The following is a 20,834-nucleotide window of genomic DNA, read 5'->3' as shown; positions in this document are numbered from 1 at the left end:
AATTAATATTTAAGTTAGGGGGGTGTTAGGGTTAGTGTTAGACCTAGGCTTAGGGGTTAATAAATTTATTACAATGGCGGCGGTGTAGTGGGGGGCAGGATAGGGGTTAATAAATTTATTATAGGTGGGGACGTGTATGGGGGGGGCAGATTAAGGGGTTAATAAATTTAATATAGGTTGCGGCAGGGTCAGGAGTGGAGGTTTAGGGGTTAATACATATATTATAGTTGTGGTGGGCTCCGGGAGCGGCGGTTTAGGATTAATACATATATTATAGTTGCCGGTGGGATCCCGGGGCGGCGGTTTAGGGGTTAATATGTATAGAGTAGCTTGCGGGGGCTCTGTGAGCGGCGGTTTAGGGGGGGTAATAACTTATTTAGTTGCGGCGGTGTAGGGGGGCAGATTAGTGGTGTTTAGACTCGGGTGTGGGGGTACATGTTAGGGGTGTTAGGTGCAGACATCTCCCACAGAAATTCAATGGGATGTCTGTCAGCAGCGAACTTTGTACTTTCGCTTTGGTCAGACTCCCATTGATTCCTATGGGATCCGCCGCCTCTAGGGCGGCGGATTGAAAACCAGGTACGCTGGGCCGAAAAGTGCCGAGCGTACCTGCTAGTTTTTTGATAACTAGCAAAAGTAGTCAGATTGTGCCGCACTTGTGTGCGGAACATCTGGGAGTGACGTAAGAATCGATCTGTGTTGGACTAAGTCCGGCGGATCGAAGTTTACGTCACAAAATTCTACTTTTGCCGGTCTCTAGCCTTTGATAACTAAGGCGAATCAGCCTCGCCACAAATACGCTGCGGAATTCCAGCGTATTTGAGGTTGACGGCTTGATAATTACCCCCCCATAGGCATCTATTATAAAGCAGCCAACTTACTTGCATTCGACGCACCAATACTCTCGCCTAAGATCCCCTTAAGATTGCTGCCGCAGACCTGAATACGTTCTCCAAAATTATCAAAAAAGCTGTCAAAAAGCCACGCACCTAGTGACGGTGTGATGAGCAGCGATCTCGCTGCTCTTTCAGCTTTTTACAGCTTTTATTGGTACCCTGTCACTAAACACCCACACTATACTATACTGTTTACCCCCTATACCGCCGCTCCCGGAGCCACCGCAACTCTAATAAATGTATTAATCCCTAAACCGCCACTCACGGACCCCGCCGCATCTCTAATAAATTAAATTAACCCCTAAACCACAGCTCACGGACCCCGCCGAACTAAATAAAGTGTTTAACCCCCTAACTGCCGCTCCCGGAACCCACCGCCACCTACATTATACTTATCTAACCCCAATCTGCCCCCTCTACAACCGCCGCCCACCTACATTATACTTATTAACCCCACTAATCTGCCCCCCTACACCTCCGCCACCTACATTATACTTATTAACCCCTAATCTGCCCCCCTACACCGCCACCACCTACATTATACTTATTAATACCCTAATCTTCCCCCCCCCCTACACCGCCGCCACCTACCTACGTTTATATACCCCTAATCTGCCGCCCCCACTATATTAAATTTATTAACCCCTAAACCTAAGTCTAACCCTAACCCTAACACCCCCTAATTTAAATGTAATTTAAATAAATCTAAATAAATATTACTATCATTAAATAAATTATTCCTATTTAAAACTAAATACTCTACCTGTAAAATAAACCCTAAGATAGCTACAATATAACTAATAGTTACATTGTAGCTATCTTAGGGTTTATTTTTATTTTACAGGCAACTTTGTATTTATTTTAACTAGGTACAATAGTTATTAAATAGTTATTAACTATTTAATAACTTTCCTAGTTAAAATAAATACAAATATACCTGTAAAATTAAACCTAACCTAAGTTACAATTTACACCTAACACTACACTATAATTAAATAAATTTCCTAAACTAAATACAATTAATAAAATTAAATAAAATGATCTAAAGTACAAAAAAAATACACTAAATTACAGAAAATAAAAAACAAATTACAAGTTTTTAAACTAATTACACCTAATCTAATCCCCCCTAACAAAATAAAAAGCCCCCCCCAATAAAAAAGCCCTACCCTACATAAATTACAAATAGCCCTTAAAAGTGCCTTTTGCAGGGCATTGCCCCAAAGTATTCAGCTCTTTTACCTGTAAAAGAAAATTACAACCCACCCAATATTAAAACCCACCACTCACACAACCAACCCTACTCTAAAACCCACCCAATCCCCCCTTAAAAAAACCTAACACTAACCCCTTGAAGATCACCCTACCTTGAGTAGTCTTCACCCAACCGGGCCAAAGTCCTCAACGAAGCCGGCAGAAGTGGTCCTCCAGACGGGCAGAAGTGGTCCTCCAGACGGGCAGACGTCTTCATCCAGACGGCATCTTCTATCTTCATCCATCTGGTGCAGAGTGTTTCCATCTTCAAGACATCCAACGCAAGCATCCTCTTCATCCGGAGTCTTCTTCAACAATGACGGGTCCCTTTAAGTGACGTCTCCAAGATGGCATCCCTTGAATTCCGATCGGCTGATAGAATTCTATCAGCCATCGGAATTAAGGTAGGAAAAATCCTATTGGCTGATGCAATCAGCCAATAGGATTGAGCTTGCATTCTATTGGCTGATTGGAACAGCCAATAGAATGCAAGTTCAATCCTATTGGCTGATTGGATCAGCCAATAGGATTGAAACTTCAATCCTATTGGCTGATTGAATCAGCCAATAGGATTTTTTCCTACCTTAATTCTGATTGGCTAATAGAATTCTATCGGCCAATCAGAATGAAAGGACACCATCTTGGATGACGTCACTTAAAGGACCTGTCATTGTTAAAGAAGACTCCGGATGAAGAGGATGCTCTGCGCCGGATGTCTTGAAGATGGACACACTCCGCGCTGGATGGATGAAGATAGAAGATGCCGTCTGGATGAAGACTTCTTCCCATCTGGAGGATCACTTCTGCCCATCTGGAGGACCACTTCTGCCGGCTGCGTTGAGGAGTTCGGCCCGGTTGGGTGAAGACTTCTCAAGGTAGGGTGATTTTCAAGGGGTTAGTGTTAGGTTTTTTTAAGAGGGGATTGGGTGGGTTTTAGAGTAGGGTTGGTTGTGTGGGTGGTGGGTTTTAATGTTGAGGGGGTTGTATTTTTTTTTTTACAGGTAAAAGAGCTGATTACTTTGGGGCAATGCCCAGCAAAAGGCCCTTTTAAGGGCTATTTGTAATTTAGTGTAGGGTAGAGCTTTTTTATTTTTTTAGGGGGATTAGATTAGGTGTTATTAGTTTAAAAAACTTGTCATTTGTTTTTTATTTTCTGTAATTTAGTGTTTGTTGTTTTTTTTTGTACTTTAGATAATTTTATTTAATTTTATTTAATTGTATTTAGTTTAGGGTATTTATTTAATTATAGTGTAGTGTTAGGTGTAATTGTATCTTAGGTTAGGTTTTATTTTACAGGTATATTTGTATTTATTTTAACTAGGAAGTTATTAAATAGTTAATAACTATTTAATAACTATTGTACCTAGTTAAAATGAATGCAGAGTTGCCTGTAAAATAAAAATAAACCCTAAGATAGCTACAATGTAACTATTAGTTATATTGTAGCTATCTTAGGGTTTATTTTACAGGTAAGAATTTAGTTTTAAATAGGAATAATTTATTTAATTATAGTAATATTTATTTAGATTTATTTAAATTATACTTAAGTTAGGGGGTGTTAGGGTTAGGGTTAGACTTAGGTTTAGGGGGTTAATAAATTTAATATAGTGGCGGCGACGTTGGGGGCGGCAGATTAGGGATTTAATAAATGTAGGTAGGTGGCGGCAGTGTAGGGGGGCAGATTAGGGGTTATTAAATTTAATGTAGGTGGCGGCGGTGTAGGGGGGCAGAATAGGGGTTAATAAGTATAATGTAGGTGGTGGCGGTTGTGTGGGGGGGGCAGATTAGGGGTTAATAAGTATAATGTAGGTGGCGGTGGGCTCCGGGGAGCGGCGGTTTTAGGGTTAATACGTTTATTTAGTTGTGGTGGGATCTGGGGAGCGGCGGTTTAGGGGTTAATAAGTTTATTTAGTTGCGGGGTAGTCCGGGAGCAGCGGGATAGGGGTTAATCAAATACTCCCATTGATTCCTATGGCATCCGCCGGGCGGCGGATTTAAAACCAGGAACGCTGGGCCGGAATAGTGCCGAGCGTACCTGGTAGTTATTTGATAACTAGCAAAAGTAGTCAGATTGTGCCGAACTTGCATTCAGAACATCTGTAATGACGTAAGCATCGATCTGTGTCGGACGGAGTCCGGCGGATCGTATGTTACGTCACAGATTTCTACTTTTGCCAGTTTGTAGGGTTTGATAACTAAGGGGAATCAGGCTCGCTACAAATACGCTGCGGAATTCCAGGCGTATTTGGCGGTTGACGGCTTGATAAATAGATGCCATAGAATTGTATCTTCTTTTAAATTTGTTCACATACCTCACATATTTACATTAATTTAATCCACAAATTCCATCACATTATTTGAGTTTCCACTACCACTTATTCTCTTATTTCCCTCAATTTAGTCTAGGCTTCTAGTTGATGGACAAGTTCCTATGGGCTAATAAAGCCGTTCCATCTAATATGCCTCCAAAATCTTAAGATAAGAAACTGAGAAATAGTTATGGCAGTCCTGACCTAGGCATTGAAGATAAATCTCCTAGCAATACTACCTATATTGATACGGACTCCCTTATTAAAACAAATCTCTGATAGTTTTACACCCCAATTCGAAGTGGTTAAAAAAGACCTTACCTCCCTTACAAACGAGATTAATCAATTTTCTAACAGACTATTAGATTAGAAAAGTAGAATCTCAGACATAGATGAGGTACAACAATCTCAACAAGACTCAATAGACGATCAATCTAAAACAATACAAACATTACAGTCTCGATTGGAGGAATTAGAGGATAGAACATGAAGGAACAATCTTAAAATAATGGGGGTGCCAGAATCTACAGAATTTTCAGATCTTTTGCACTTTGCATCAGTGCGTTTACCACAAGCCCTGGCGGTAACTGAAGAACTCCTCCCACTTATTATAGAAAGAGTTCATAGACTGGGGTCCCCTTAACACTAAAAATAAGCTAGTATCTTCAAAAAGACCAATTATGGTGAGATACCTGAAATTCCAGGACAAACAAAAAATTCTGACGCTGTATCGTCAGCATATGCAGCTCAACATTGAACAAAATTGTGTCCTGATCTTTCAGGACTTCTCCGTTGAAACCTTCCAATAAAAGGCGAATATTTGCGCCACTGTGTACATAGCTAATTGAATTAGGGTACAAAGCTACTATGATATATCCAGCTAAACTAAAAACTCTGCATAACTCTAAAGTAGTCATAATAGACAAAGAAGAGGGAGTGAAACAATTCATTGATAGTACTAAGGCTTAAGATATAAGCCTTTTCTCTGAGATAATGCTTGGATTGTATATTAAATTTTTGTTTCTTAGGGGGGTTTTTTGGGGGGTTTCTCTCCCTCCCTTGCTACCCTGCCAAAACACACAATCTGCCCAAATTAATATATCCCTTAAAGTACCATGAAGAAATCACTTACGTTTCTTTCGTGGAACGTGGGGGGGGGGATTTCATCCCCAATTAAAAGAAAAAGAATCATCCAATACCTTAAAAAATTCTCCCCAGATATTGTGTTTCTACAAGAAACACATTTAAATAGCTTGGAGGCAGATACAATGCGGACAGGATGGGTAGGAGAAGTGATCTCGGTACCGGCGGTGGGGAGGAAGAGGGGTGGCTTGCTTGCTCAATAAAAATCTGAATTTTAAAGTATCTACTCAAGTTCAAGATGTCGAGGGTAGATTTTTAATTGTAAAAATTGATATTCAAGGCTCTTCTTTCATCTTATGCAACATATATGCCACCCATAAACTACCTATTAACCCCTAAAGCGAGGCCCTTCCGCATCGCAAATACTAAAATAAAATTTTAACCCCTAATCTGCACCACCACCACTACATTATATGTATGAACCCCTAATCTGCTGACCCCAACATCGCCGACACCTACATTATTTATTATTAACCCCTAATCTGCTGCCCCCAACGTCGTCGCCACTATAATAACATATTAACCCCTAAACCGCCGCACTCCCGCCTCGCAAACATTATTAAAATATTATTAACCCCTAATCTGCTGGCCCTAACATCGCCGCCACCTACCTACATTTATTGACCCCTAATCTGCCGCCCCCAACGTCGCTGCCACTATATTAAAGTTATTAACCCCTAAACCTAAGTCTAACCCTAACACCCCCCTAACTTAAATATAATTTAAATAAATCTAAATAAATATTACTATCATTAACTATATTATTCCTATTTAAAACTAAATACTTACCTGTAAAATAAACCCTAAGATAGCTACAATATAACTAATAGTTACATTGTAGCTAGCTTAAGATTTATTTTTTATTTTACAGGCAAGTTTGTATTTATTTTAACTAGATAGAATAGTTATTAAATAGTTATTAAGTATTTAATAACTACCTAGCTAAAATAAAGACAAATTTACCTGTAAAATAAAACCTAACCTAAGTTACACTAACACCTAACACTACACTACAATAAAATAAATTAACTAAAATAAATACAATTACCTAAATTAATTTAAATTAGCTGAAGTACCAAAACAAACACTAAATTACAGAAAATAATAAACAATTGCAGAAATTTAAACTACTTACACCTAATCTAATAGCCCTATTAAAATAAAAAAGTCCTCCCAAAATTAAAAAAAAAAACCTAGCCTAAACTAAACTACCAATAGCCCTTAAAATCTCTTTTACCTGTAAAAAAAAAATACAAACACCCCCCCCCCCAACAGTAAAACCCACCACCCACACAACCAACCCCCCAAATAAAATACTAGCTAAAAAAACCTAAGCTCCCCATTGCCCTGAAAAGGGCATTTAGATGGGCATTGCCCTTTAAAGGGCAGTTAGCTCTTTTGCAAGCCCAAACCCCTAATCTAAAAAATAAACCTACCCAATAATACCCTACCTTTAAAAAACCTAACACTAACCCCCTGAAGATCGACTTACCAGGAGACGTCTTCATCCAAACCAGCGAAGTAGTCCTCCAGATGGGCAAAAGTCTTCATCCAAGCCGGGCAGAAGTGTTCCTCCAGATGGGCAGAAGTCTTCATCCCAGACGGCAACTTCTATCTTCATCCATCCGGCGCGAAGCGGGTCCATCTTCAAGACATCCGACGCGGAGCATCCTCTTCTTCCGATGACCTAAAACAGAATGAAGGTACCTTTAAGTGACGTCATCCAAGATGGCGTCCCTTAGATTCAGATTGGCTGATAGAATTCTATCAGCCAATTGGAATTAAGGTATAAAAAATCCTATTGGCTGAAGTGCAATCCTGATTGGAACAGCCAATAGAATGCGAGCTCAATCCTATTGGCTGATTGGATCAGCCAATAGGATTGAACTTTTAATCCTATTGGCTGGTTGCATCAGCCATTAGGATTTTTTCTACCTTAATTCTGATTGGCTGATAGAATTCTATCAGCCAATCGGAATCTAAGGGACGCCATCTTGGATGACGTCACTTAAAGGTGCCTTCATTCTGTTTTAGTCGTCAGAAGAAGAGGATGCTCTGTGTCGGATGTCTTGAAGATGGACCCGCTCCGCGCCGGAAGGATGAAGATAGAAGATGCCGTCTGGATGAAGACTTCTGCCCGTCTGGAGGACCACTTCTGCCCAGCTTGAATGAAGACTTCTGCCCGTCTGGAGGACCACTTCGCCCGGCTTGGATGAAGACGTCTCCCGGTAAGTCGATCTTTAGGGGGTTAGTGTTAGGTTTTTTAAGGGTGTATTGGGTGGGTTTATTTTTTAGATTAGGGGTTTGGGCTTGCAAAAGAGCTAACTGCCCTTTTAAGGGCAATGTCCATCCAAATGCCCTTTTCAGGGCAATGGGGAGCTTAGTTTTTTTTAGCTAGTATTTTATTTGGGCGGTTGGTTGTGTGGGTGGTAGGTTTTACCTGTTGGGGGGGTTGTTTGTATTTTGTTTACAGGTAAAAGAGCTGATTACTTTGGGGCAATGCCCCGCAAAAGGCCCTTTTAAGGGCTATTGGTAGTTTAGTTTAGGCTAGGGTTTTTTTTTATTTTGGGGGGGCTTTTTTATTTTAATAGGGCTATTAGATTAGGTGTAAGTAGTCTAAATTTCTGTAATTTGTTTATTATTTTCTGTAATTTAGTGGGGGGGGTTTTTGTACTTTAGCTAATTTAATTTAATGTAGGTAATTGTATTTAATTTAGTTAATTTATTTAATTATAGTGTAGTGTTAGGTGTTAGTGTAACTTAGGTTAGGTTTTATTTTACAGGTAAATTTGTCTTTATTTTAGCTAGGTAGTTATTAAATACTTAAAGGGACACTAAACGATGGAAAAAAGTTAGCATAAATCTCTATATCCATATTTGTTTTTTATATTTGTAATTGGCTTTGCTTGTCATATTATTACTGTTTTCTAGATATTCTGCTTAAAAAAAATATTGATTTCCAAACCCACCGTTATAAGATCAATTTTGATGAACAAATCATCCTTGAGTTATCAAGATGTCTGACTTCGTCTGTACTGCGCATGCGCAATCTTTCTTACACGTCATCCTATACGTCAAGTAGCTTGATTTGGGTAAGTGAGGAATCGAAGCGTCAATCTGCGCATGCGCAAATGCCCGTATTGTATTGCACATGCGCCGTGTGACGGTAAGATGCGATAATGATATGCAGGAAATCGCAGTGTGATTGGAGACTGATTTTTGCATTGAATGCACTATATACAGGGGTTTGGCTTTGATGACGTCTTTTCCAAAATGTAATATAACATTTTATTCTGCTTCTAACACTCGTTTTAATGTCAAAGTGGGTACGTTTTGATAGTTGAGGTCTGTAGATACGTTTGTGATAATTTATTTATAATGAAAAATTCAAAGTTTTGGAATCCTTTAATTAACTATTCTACCTAGTTAAAATAAATACAAACTTGCCTGTAAAATAAAAATAAATCCTAAGCTAGCTACAATGTAACTATTATTTATATTGTAGCTATCTTAGGGTTTATTTTACAGGTAAGTATTTAGTTTTAAACCCCTTAGTGACCAGAGCACTTTTCCATTTTCTGTCCGTTTGGGACCAAGGCTATTTTTACATTTTTGCGGTGTTTGTGTTTAGCTGTAATTTTCTTCTTACTCATTTACTGTACCCACACATATTATATACCGTTTTTCTCGCCATTAAATGGACTTCTAAAGATACCATTATTTTCATCATATCTTATAATTTACTATAAAAAAAATGATAAAATATGAGGAAAAATGGAAAAAAAACACACTTTTTCTAACTTTGACCCCCAAAATCTGTTACATATCTAAAACCACCAAAAAACACCCATGCTAAATAGTTTCTAAATTTTGTCCTGAGTTTAGAAATACCCAATGTTTACATGTTCTTTGCTTTTTTTGCAAGTTATAGGGCATAAATACAAGTAGCACTTTGCTATTTCCAAACCATTTTTTTCCAAAATTAGCGCTAGTTACATTAGAACACTGATATCTTTCAGGAATACCTGAATATCCCTTGACATTTATATATTTTTTTTTAGTAGACATCCCAAAGTATTGATCTAGGCCAATTTTGGTATATTTCATACCACCATTTCACCGCCAAATGCGATCAAATACAAAAAATTGTTCACTTTTTCACAAATTTTTTCACAAACTTTAGGTTTCTCACTGAAATTATTTACAAACAACTTGTGCAATTATGGCATAAATGGTTGTAAATTCTTCTCTGGGATCCCCTTTGTTCAGAAATAGCAGACATATATGACTTTGGCGTTGCTTTGTGGTAATTAGAAGGCCGCTAAATGCCACTGCGCACCACAAGTGTATCATGCCCAGCAGTTTAAGGGGTTAATTAGGGAGCTTTTAGGGAGCTTGTAGGGTTAATTTTAGCTTTAGTGTAGTGTAGTAGACAACCCCAAGTATTGATCTAGGCACATTTTGGTATATTTCATGCCACCATTTCACCGCCAAATGCGATCAAATTAAAAAAAAACGTAAAATTTTTCACAATTTTAGGTTTCTCACTGAAATCATTTACAAACAGCTTGTGCAATTATGGCACAAATGGTTGTAAATGCTTGTCTGGGATCCCCTTTGTTCAGAAATAGCAGACATATATGACTTTGGCGTTGCTTTCTGGTAATTAGAAGGCCACTAAATCCTGTTGCGCCTCACACGTGTATTATGGCTAGCAGTGAAAGGGTTAATTAGGGAGTTTGTAGTGAGCTTGCAGGGTTAATTTTAGCTTTAGTGTAGAGATCAGCCTCCCATCTGACACATCCCACCCCCTGATCCCTCCCAAACAGCTCCCTTCCCTCCCCCACCCCACAATTGTCCCCGCCATCTTAAGTACTGGCAGAAAGTCTGCCAGTACTAAAATAAAAGGGTTTTAAAAAAAAAAATGAAATTTTTTTTAGCATATTTACATATGCTACTGTGTAGGATCCCCCCTTAGCCCCCAACCTCCCTGATCCCCCCCAAAACCGCTCTCTAACCCTCCCCTCTGCCTTATTGGGGGCCATCTTGGGTACTGGCAGCTGTCTGCCAGTACCCAGTTTACAATAAAAAGTGCTTTTTTTTTCTTTGTTTTTTTTTTTCTGTAGTGTAGCTTCCCCCCCCCCCCCCACAGACAAACCCCCACCACCTTGCTGATTATTTTAATTTTCAATTTTTTTATCTTTTTATTTGCACATTTTTCTGCAGTGTAGCGGTTCCCACCCGCTCCCCTCCCCGTGCACGCGCCGCCCCCACCCTCCCGTGCACGCGCGCGCGCCCCGGTGCGCGCCCCCAGCCACCCCCGCCCACGATCCCGCCCCCCTTCACTTCCACAGGGCCATCGATGGCCGCCACCCCGCCTCCCGGTCCGGCTCCCACCCACCAACACAGGGAGCAACCGATCTCTGGTGCAGAGAGGGCCACAGAGTTGCTCTCTCTGCACCGGATTACTTAAAAAGGTTATTGCAGGATGCCTCCATATCGAGGCATCACTGCAATAACCGGAAAGCAGCTGGAAGCGAGCAGGATCGCTTCCAGCTGCTTTCCACACTGAGGACGTGCAGGGTACGTTCTCAGGCATTAACTGCCTTTTTTTCTGAGGACGTACCCTGCACGTCCTCAGTCGTTAAGGGGTTAAATAGGAATAATTTAGTTAATGATAGTAATTTTACTAGACTTAGGTTTAGGGGTTAATATCTTTAATATAGTGGCAGCGACGTTGGGGGCGGCAGATTAGGGGTTAATAAATGTAGGTAGGGGGCGGCGATGTTAGGGCTGGCAGAATAGGGGTTAATAATATTTAACTAAAGTTTGCGAGGCGGGAGTGTGGCAGTTTAGGGTTTAATATGCTTATTATAGTGGCGCGACGTTGGGGGGCGGCAGATTAGGTGTTAATAAGTGTAGGTAGGTGGCGGCGACATTGGGGGCAGCAGATTAGGGGCTAATAAATATAATAAATATAATGTAGGTGTTAGCGATGTTGGGGGCAGCAGATTTGGGGTACATACATACAGGGAGTGCAGAATTATTAGGCAAATGAGTATTTTGACCACATTATCCTCTTTATGCATGTTGTCTTACTCCAAGCTGTATAGGCTCGAAAGCCTACTACCAATTAAGCATATTAGGTGATGTGCATCTCTGTAATGAGAAGGGGTGTGGCCTAATGACATCAACACCCTATATCAGGTGTGCATAATTATTAGGCAACTTCCTTTCCTTTGGCAAAATGGGTCAAAAGAAGGACTTGACAGGCTCAGAAAAGTCAAAAATAGTGAGATATCTTGCAGAGGGATGCAGCACTCTTAAAATTGCAAAGCTTCTGAAGCGTGATCATCGAACAATCAAGCGTTTCATTCAAAATAGTCAGCATTGTCGCAAGAAGCGTGTGGAAAAACCAAGGTGCAAAATAACTGCCCATGAACTGAGAAAAGTCAAGCGTGCAGCTGCCAAGATGCCACTTGCCACCAGTTTGGCCATATTTCAGAGCTGCAACATCATTGGAGTGCCCAAAAGCACAAGGTGTGCAATACTCAGAGACATGGCCAAGGTAAGAAAGGCTGAAAGACGACCACCACTGAACAAGACACACAAGCTGAAACGTCAAGACTGGGCCAAGAAATATCTCAAGACTGATTTTTCGAAGATTTTATGGACTGATGAAATGAGAGTGAGTCTTGATTGGCCAGATGGATGGGCCTGTGGCTGGATTGGTAAAGGGCAGAGAGCTCCAGTCCGACTCAGACGCCAGCAAGGTGGAGGTGGAGTACTGGTTTGGGCTGGTATCATCAAAGATGAGCTTGTGGGGCCTTTTCGGGTTGAGGATGGAGTCAAGCTCAACTCCCAGTCCTACTGCCAGTTTCTGGAAGACACCTTCTTCAAGCAGTGGTACAGGAAGAAGTCTGGATCCTTCAAGAAAAACATGATTTTCATGCAGGACAATGCTCCATCACACGCGTCCAAGTACTCCACAGTGTGGCTGTCAAGAAAGGGTATAAAAGAAGAAAATCTAATGACATGGCCTCCTTGTTCGCCTGATCTGAACCCCATTGAGAACCTGTGGTCCATCATCAAATGTGAGATTTACAAGGAGGGAAAACAGTACACCTCTCTGAACAGTGTCTGGGAGGCTGTGGTTGCTGCTGCACGCAATGTTGATGGTGAACAGATCAAAACACTGACAGAATCCATGGATGGCAGGCTTTTGAGTGTCCTTGCAAAGAAAGGTGGCTATATTGGTCACTGATTTGTTTTTGTTTTGTTTTTGAATGTCAGAAATGTATATTTGTGAATGTTGAGATGTTATATTGGTTTCACTGGTAAAAATAAATAATTGAAATGGGTATATATTTGTTTTTTGTTAAGTTGCCTAATAATTATGCACAGTAATAGTCACCTGCACACACAGATATCCCCCTAAAATAGCTAAAACTAAAAACAAACTAAAAACTACTTCCAAAAATATTCAGCTTTGATATTAATGAGTTTTTTGGGTTTATTGAGAACATGGTTGTTGTTCAATAATAAAATTAATCCTCAAAAATACAACTTGCCTAATAATTCTGCACTCCCTGTATAATGTAGGTGTCGGCGATGTTGGGGGCAGCAGATAAGAGGTTAATAAATATAAGCTGCGTTAAGGAGTTTTACGCTGCTTTTTTGCAGGTGTTAGACTTTTTTTCAGCCGGCTCTCCCTGTTGATTCCCATGGAGAAATCGTTCATGAGTGCTTACGACCAGCTCACCGCTGACTTAAGCAGCGCTGATATTGGAGTGCGGTAATGAGCAAAATTTTGCTCAACGCTCACTTCTTGTCTTTTAACGACGGGTTTGTAAAAGCTTCTAATACCAGCACTGCAGGTAAGTGAGCGGTGAGGGAAAACTGCCTCTAACGCAAAACTCGTAATCTAGGTGAATGCATTTCTGATTCATTAGTCGTTACTGGGTGCTGAGATCTCCACTAAAATCTTTGATATATTCCTTTCAGATCATCTGTTATTTCCCTTACCATTCAAATTGCCCCTAATTGGAAGAGACAAGTAGGAAATTTTTTCTTCCCTTCTTTTTACAATTGAATGTAAATTTCAGAAATTGGCTCTCCCACAAATGGAGAGAATTCAAAAGGCTAAATATAGATTACTTATCCAAAACAGAAATATTCTGAGAGTCGGCAAAAGCCGTTCTCCGAGGAGAAATAATTGCATACATGTCAAAAAAGAAACAAATTATTAGTAAAAGAGAGCTCCAATTAGCAAATCAAGTGAAGAACATCTATGCCAAATATATAGCAGAAGCTTCCAGGATGCACTGATTGGCATATCAGAAAGTGAAAAAAGGAGAGGGAAGTTTTTTCTCACAAACGATACAAAAAGACATTAAACGTTTTGCAATATTTAATCGGTTCTCGCCAAAATCGGCAAAATTTCTATCAAAGGTAAAAAAATTAATTTATTGGCTCAATTACAGTTGATGGGGACAATTATGGTCTACCAAAAGATATTATGAAGCATTTTCAGAAGTTCTTTCAGGATCTCTATACTGCAGATATTCTTAATCCAGAGGCCAAAGAAAGATTCTGGTGGAAAGTTAAGCTATTAAGAGTATCAGCAGAGCAAGTGTCTGTTTTGAACAGGGATATTATGCTGGAGGAAGTAGTACAAGCCATCCATAACTCATTAAATGGTAAAGCTCCAGGCCCAGATCAAATACCTGTCAAATTCTATAAAATTCTAGAGGAGCAAGTTGCTCCCCTTCTTGTTAATCTTTTCAATGAGTATTTTATACAAAGAATTAAACCATCCAGAATGTTTACTGCTTCGAATGTTACTCTTATAATTAAAAAAGATAAAGACTCTAATTCCATGGACTCCTACCGACCAATATCCCTGCTCAATACAGACAACAAACTCTTGACAAATATTCTAGCAAAAAGATTGAAAAGTGTGTTAGGAGAGATAATAGACTCAGATCAAACAGGCTTCATGCCTGGGAGATCTTCTCAGAAAAACATCAGGCTTGCTATGGTATTAATTGAGCATTTTACATTGCTTCCTAAAAAACAAGTACATATTAAAGATGACTTTGCGTTACTTACCATCGATGTGGTTAAAGCCTTCGATTCTATATCTTGGGACCATCATTCATATCATTATAAGAGCAATATACCAAAAACCAACATCACAATTAAGCATTAACCCCTTAATGACCGAGGACGTGCAGGGTACGTCCTCAGAAAAAAGGCAGTTAACGCCTGAGAACGTACCCTGCACGTCCTCGGTGTGGAAAGCAGCTGGAAGCGATCCTGCTCGCTTCCAGCTGCTTTCCGGTTATTGCAGTGATGCCTCGATATGGAGGCATCCTGCAATAACCTTTTACGGCCATCCGATGCAGAGAGAGCCACTCTGTGGCCCTCTCTGCACCGGACATCGATGGCCGGTATCGTTGGTGGGTGGGAGCCGGTGTGGGAGGTGGGTGGCGGCCATCGATGGCCCTGGTCATGTGGAGGGGGGCGGGATCGTGGGCGGGGAAGTCCGGGGGGCGCGCGGGCACGCGCACGTGCATGAGGGGGCGGGGGCGGGCGCGTGCACGGGGAGGGAGCGGGTGGGAGCCGCTACACTACAGAAAAAATGTGTCCCAAAGCTAAATAAAAGTGGGACATTTAATCTAAAAAAATACCCCATTAGGTGTAATTTCGGTGGTGGGGGTTGGTGCGTGGGTGGGGGGGAGCTACACTACAGAAAAAATTTCAAAAAATAAAAAAATAAACATTTAATTGTTCAAACTGGGTACTGGCAGACAGCTGCCAGTACCCAAGATGGCCCCCAATAAGGCTGAGGGGGAGGCTTAGAGAGCTGTTTTGGGGGGGATCAGGGAGGTTGGGGGTTAAGGGGGGATCTAAACACAGCATATGTAAATATGCTTTTTTTAAAAAAAACAAAAAAAAAAAAAAACTTTTATTTTAGTACTGGCAGACTTTCTGCCAGTACTTAAGATGGCGGGGATAATTGTGGGATGGGGGAGGGAAGGGAGCTGTTTGGGAGGGATCAGGGGGTGGGATGTGTCAGGTGGGAGGCTGATCTCTACACTAAAGCTAAAATTAACCCTGCAAGCTCCCTACAAACTACCTAATTAACCCCTTCACTGCTAGCCATAATACACGTGTGATGCGCAGCAGCATTTAGCGACTTTCTAATTACCAAAAAGCAACGCCAAAGTCATATATGTCTGCTATTTCTGAACAAAGGGCATCCCAGAGAAGCATTTACAACCATTTATGCTATAATTGCATAAGTTGTTTGTAAATAATTTCAGTGAGAAACCTAAAGTTTGTGAAAAAATTTGTGAAAAAGTGAACAATTTTTTTTATTTGATCGCATTTGGCGGTGAAATGGTGGCATGAAATATACCAAAATGGGCCTAGATCAATACTTTGGGATGTCTTCGAAAAAAATATATATATATATGTCAATGGATATTCAGGGATTCCTGAAAGATATTAGTGTCCCAATGTAACTAGCGCTAATTTTGAAAAAAAGTGATTTGGAAATAGCAAAGTGCTACTTGTATTTATGGCCCTATAACTTGCAAAAAAAGCAAAGAACATGTAAACATTGGGTATTTCTAAACTCAGGACAAAATTTAGAAACTATTTAGCATGGGTGTTTTTTGGTGGTTGTAGATGTGTAACAGATTTTGGGGGTCAAAGTTAGAAAAAGTGTGTTTTTTTCCATTTTTCCTCATATTTTATAATGTTTTTTATAGTAAATTATAAGATATGATGAAAATAATGGTATCTTTTGATAGTCCATTTAATGGCAAAAAAAACGGTATATAATATGTGTGGGTACAGTAAATGAGTAAGACGAAAATTACAGCTAAACACAAACACCGCAAAAATGTAAAAATAGCCTTGGTCCCAAACGGACAGAAAATGGAAAAGTGCTGCGGTCATTAAGGGGTTAATGGCAATCTCTCACCAAACATAACACTTTGCAAAGGCACTAGACAGGAATGCCCTCTGTCGCCACTTCTTTTTAAATTGGCATTAGAACCTCTTTCTGTCCTATGCAGAAATACATTAAAGGGTGTCCTACTGGGGAAAAAGAGATATATTTTATCCTTATATGCAGATGACATCCTTTTTTATATAGGGAATACCAGAACAAATATACCACGATTTCTAGATCTAATTTCCGAATTTAGCAAGTTCTTGGGATATAAAATCAATCTCCAGAAATCGGAACTACTATGGATAGTTGAGAAGAATGACAGCCTACGATTAAACCCTTTTATTCAAGTAGACCGGGGAATAAAATAACGGTATTTTTTTTATCAAATAACCCAAATGAATGGTACAAGCTCAATTTCTCCCCTTTATGGCAAAAATGCTCTCTTCTTCTCCATAATTGGACTAGATTCCATCTATCATTATCGGCTAGAATTGTTCTTATTAAAATGATTCTATTCCCTAAACTACTTTTTGTTATACAAAATGTTCCAATACTCCTACGCGCTCAGGATATTAGGAAATTTAACTCCAGTTGCTCGCGTTTTTTATGGCTTTTGATCGCCTAACCCACTTCCTGTCCTCCAACTCATTTCTCGACCCCCTGCAATCTAGCTTCCATCCCCAACACTCAACTGAGACTGCCCTCACCATGGTTACCAATGATCTCCTTTCTGCTAAAAAATGAAGACTACTACTCTATACTCATCTTACTTGACCTCTCTGCTGCCTTTGACACTGTTGACCATCCCCTTCTTCTATGGACCCTCGGCTCTCTTGGGCTCTGTGACACTGCCCTCTCCTGGATTCACTCTTATCTCTCTAACAGATCCTTCTCTGTCTCTTTTGCTGGTGACTCTTCCTCTCCATTGCCTCTGTCTGTTGGAGTACCTTAAGGCTCTGTCCTGGGTCCTCTTCTCTTCTCTATTTACACTTCTTCACTGGGTAAACTCTTCAACAGCTATGGCTTCAACTATCATCTCTATGCTGATGATACCCAGATCTACCTTTCCACCCCTGCACTTTCTCCTTCTGTCAATTTTCATATCAGTGACTGCTTATCTGGCATTTCCTCCTGGATGGCCTCTCACCACCTAAAAATAAACATGTCCAAGACCGAACTAGTTCTAATCCCCCCCTCTAAGTCGACTTTAGTTTCTAATTTTTCCATCACTGTTGGCGGCACCACTATCTCCCCATCACTTCTGCCTCGGAATCACACTTGACTAAAATCTGTCTTTCATTCCCCACATCCGATTGCTCTCTTCATACTGCCACAACCACCTACGCAATATCTCCAAAATTTGTCCATATCTGAGTGCTGAAGCTACTAAACAGCTAATCCACTCCCTGGTAATTTCCCAACTTGACTATTATAATAACTTACTATCTGGCCTCCCTCTCTCCCACCTCTCTCCCCTTCAATCCAACCTAAATGCATCTGCAAGGCTAATCCATCTCTTTTGACGCTCTGTTTCTGCTGCACCTCTCTGTGAGTCCCTTCACTGGCTCCCCATTCACAGCAGAATTAAATTCAAAATTCTTACCCTGACCTACAAAGCCCTCACCAATGCTGCCCCACCCTACCTGTCCTCACTCATCAACAAATATACCCCAGCCCACCCCCTAAGATCCGAGAATGACCTGCTTCTTGCGTCCTCTACCATCACCTCCTCTCATGCTAGACTACAGGACTTCTCTAGTGCAGCACCAACCCTCTGAAATGCACTTCCTTTAGCTGTCAGACTTTCCCCTAACCTCTCCTCCTTTAAACGTTCCCTAAAGACCTTTTTGTTTAGGGAAGCTTATCACCCGACTCATTAACAAATGAACTTCACTTACCCACCAGTTGCCCTCATCTATCTCCTCACTAATATCATTCTCACCTTTGCAGTCTGCACCTCCTGTTTCCCATCCTCTCACCCATCTAGATTGTAAGTTCCCATGGGAATAGGGCCCTCAACTCCCCTTATATTTGTCTGTAAAAAAATTTCTCTTATTGTATTGTTTCTCCATTGTACTTTTATCCTTGTACCCATGGGCAGCGCTGCGGAATCTGTTGGCACTTTATAAATAAAGAATAATAAAAATAATAATAATATGGGGTAAGAGGAAGCCCAGCATTTCTATCAATAAATTATCACACTCTAGAAAAGACGGAGGTTTCTCTCTACCCAATATCAGGTTCTATAACTGGGCAGCATTAGCTAAGATCGCTTTGGATTGGCTCTCAGAATCGGAGTTCATCACCAATTATGCAGAAGAAGAAGCTTTGGTTTTTCCATATTCTATTAGAGCTCTTTTACATCTAAACAAACCCGCTCTTAATAAAGAGAAGATACCAAATTACACTATAAATTATATTCTGCTGGCATGGAATAAGGTCTGCAATATTTTAAAAGTAGACAAAGGCATGTCAATTTACCTTCCAATTATGGGCAATCTCCAATTTGATTTTGCCCTTAAATCTAATACATTTAAAAAATGGGCACAAAATGGTCTTAAGTTTATATATCAATTAATTGGTCCCCATCGTAAAGTGGTCAAATCATTTGAATCATTAAGCCTTGAATATAATATAGAGAAAACATATTTTTTCGAGTACCTACAGGTGCGACATTATATTACTTCTAAGAAGCTCTTAGATTATAAACTCTGGTCACTGGGGAACCTTGGCACTGCTGTTAAATTCTTTAAAGCAGGCTATAACTCTATTTCTTTTATATACAACCTTCTAATAGCACAGGAGGCAAAAGCTAAAATGATAGCTCTCTTTCATCAATGGTGTTTGAACATTCCAAGTCTAAATTAGAATAGTTTCAGCGAAAGTTTCCTTAACGTAACTAAATGTATTTCTTTTAGAGAAGCTCACATTAGAATTTTAAATAGATCTTACATTACTCCTAAAAAAAATCAGCTAAATGGTATCCTATGGGTAACAATATATGCTATAGATGTAGTAGACCAGCATCAGACTTACTTCATGCTTTTTTCTCATGTCCTAAAATTCAGAAACTCTGGTTTCAAGTTACATTTTAGCTAAACAGATTCCTCCCTAATAAATTCAACTTAGATATTCAATCTGTTTTTCTTAGTCTCCCCCTGTCGTTCACAAAATATACAGTTAATTAACTTGGCAATTTTAGTAGTAAGATAAATTATTCTAAAAACGTGGAAAGACCACAAAGCTTCAACGATAGTGAAATTTATTAAAAACATGTTGTACCAGATGGCAGTGGAACAACAAGACCCCTTGATATATACTGACAATAAATTAAAACTCTTCCTCTTAAAATGGGAGAAAGTTATACTATCTCTCCCTATGGAGACAGAATTGCAAGTCTTAAATCCATTTTGTGCCTCCCCTCTCTTCCTCCAGCTGCTGCAGCTGGATTTTATTACAAGACCAGAGACTCATATTTTTGCATTCTCTCTTTTTACTACTCAATGCAGCTTTTAAAAGTACATAATAACATAAACAAACATATTAAAACAGCATAGAAAACAGATAACCACAGTAAGTAGCTAAGGATAGAGCTAACTTATAACTCCAAGAAAAAAGTGACCAATCAGAGAAGGAGTAGTGACCATAAACTGTCCAATAAGCATCCAAACTTCCTCTTTCTTTTTGCTGCTCAGGCAAGATAAATATAATTTTTTTTTACCTCCAATAAAGTTAAAATTTCACTCTGTTTTTCTTATTCCTGATCGATATATACCTTATATATTTCGTTTATATATATTTTCTCTAACATTCTTAGGGCAGTTATACACATTTAACAAGTTTTAAGTTGGAATTTGCCTCCGTTTTTTCGGCCCCTCTATAACTTTGTCAAACAACCCCTCCGGTTTTGCCCTGTCATTGTATGAATTACCCATTACCTCCGGTTTGCCTTTTTTCTCCGGTTTAGCTTTTTCTGACTAAAGTGTTTGCAGTCAGCTTTTCCTCCATCTCCCCTGTCACTAACGTTCCGGTCGCCATTTTGTGGGCCGGACTTCCTTTCCCGCCCCTCAGCCTGACGTGTTTTACCTCCCTGTCAGTCTGAATCAGCTCTCCTCACGACCGGCAACATTTGTTGCCATTGTTTCCCTCAGTCTGTTTCTGGTCAAACATTTATTGCCTTACATTGCCATCTTGTGGTAAAAGTTATTACAAATTATTTATTTAATTCTAAAACGATTTTATTTATGTTAAACCTTTTCTAATATT

General features: G+C 39.9%; 1 long non-coding RNA gene across 1 annotated transcript in view; it reads right to left on the bottom strand.

The window, feature by feature from the left end:
- LOC128640515 (uncharacterized) overlaps window positions 1–20,592 on the bottom strand; it is a 38,123-nt gene extending 17,531 nt beyond the window's left edge. The window contains exon 1 of the long non-coding RNA XR_008399354.1: window positions 20,507–20,592. This is a non-coding gene — a long non-coding RNA (uncharacterized LOC128640515). The remainder of the gene's footprint in view (window positions 1–20,506) is intronic.
- Window positions 20,593–20,834: the final 242 nt, after the last annotated feature.

The sequence above is a fragment of the Bombina bombina genome, chromosome 1 (genome assembly GCF_027579735.1).
Source record: "Bombina bombina isolate aBomBom1 chromosome 1, aBomBom1.pri, whole genome shotgun sequence".
NCBI classification, from domain to species: Eukaryota; Metazoa; Chordata; class Amphibia; order Anura; family Bombinatoridae; genus Bombina; species Bombina bombina.
This window is presented reverse-complemented; position numbering and strand designations above follow the sequence as displayed.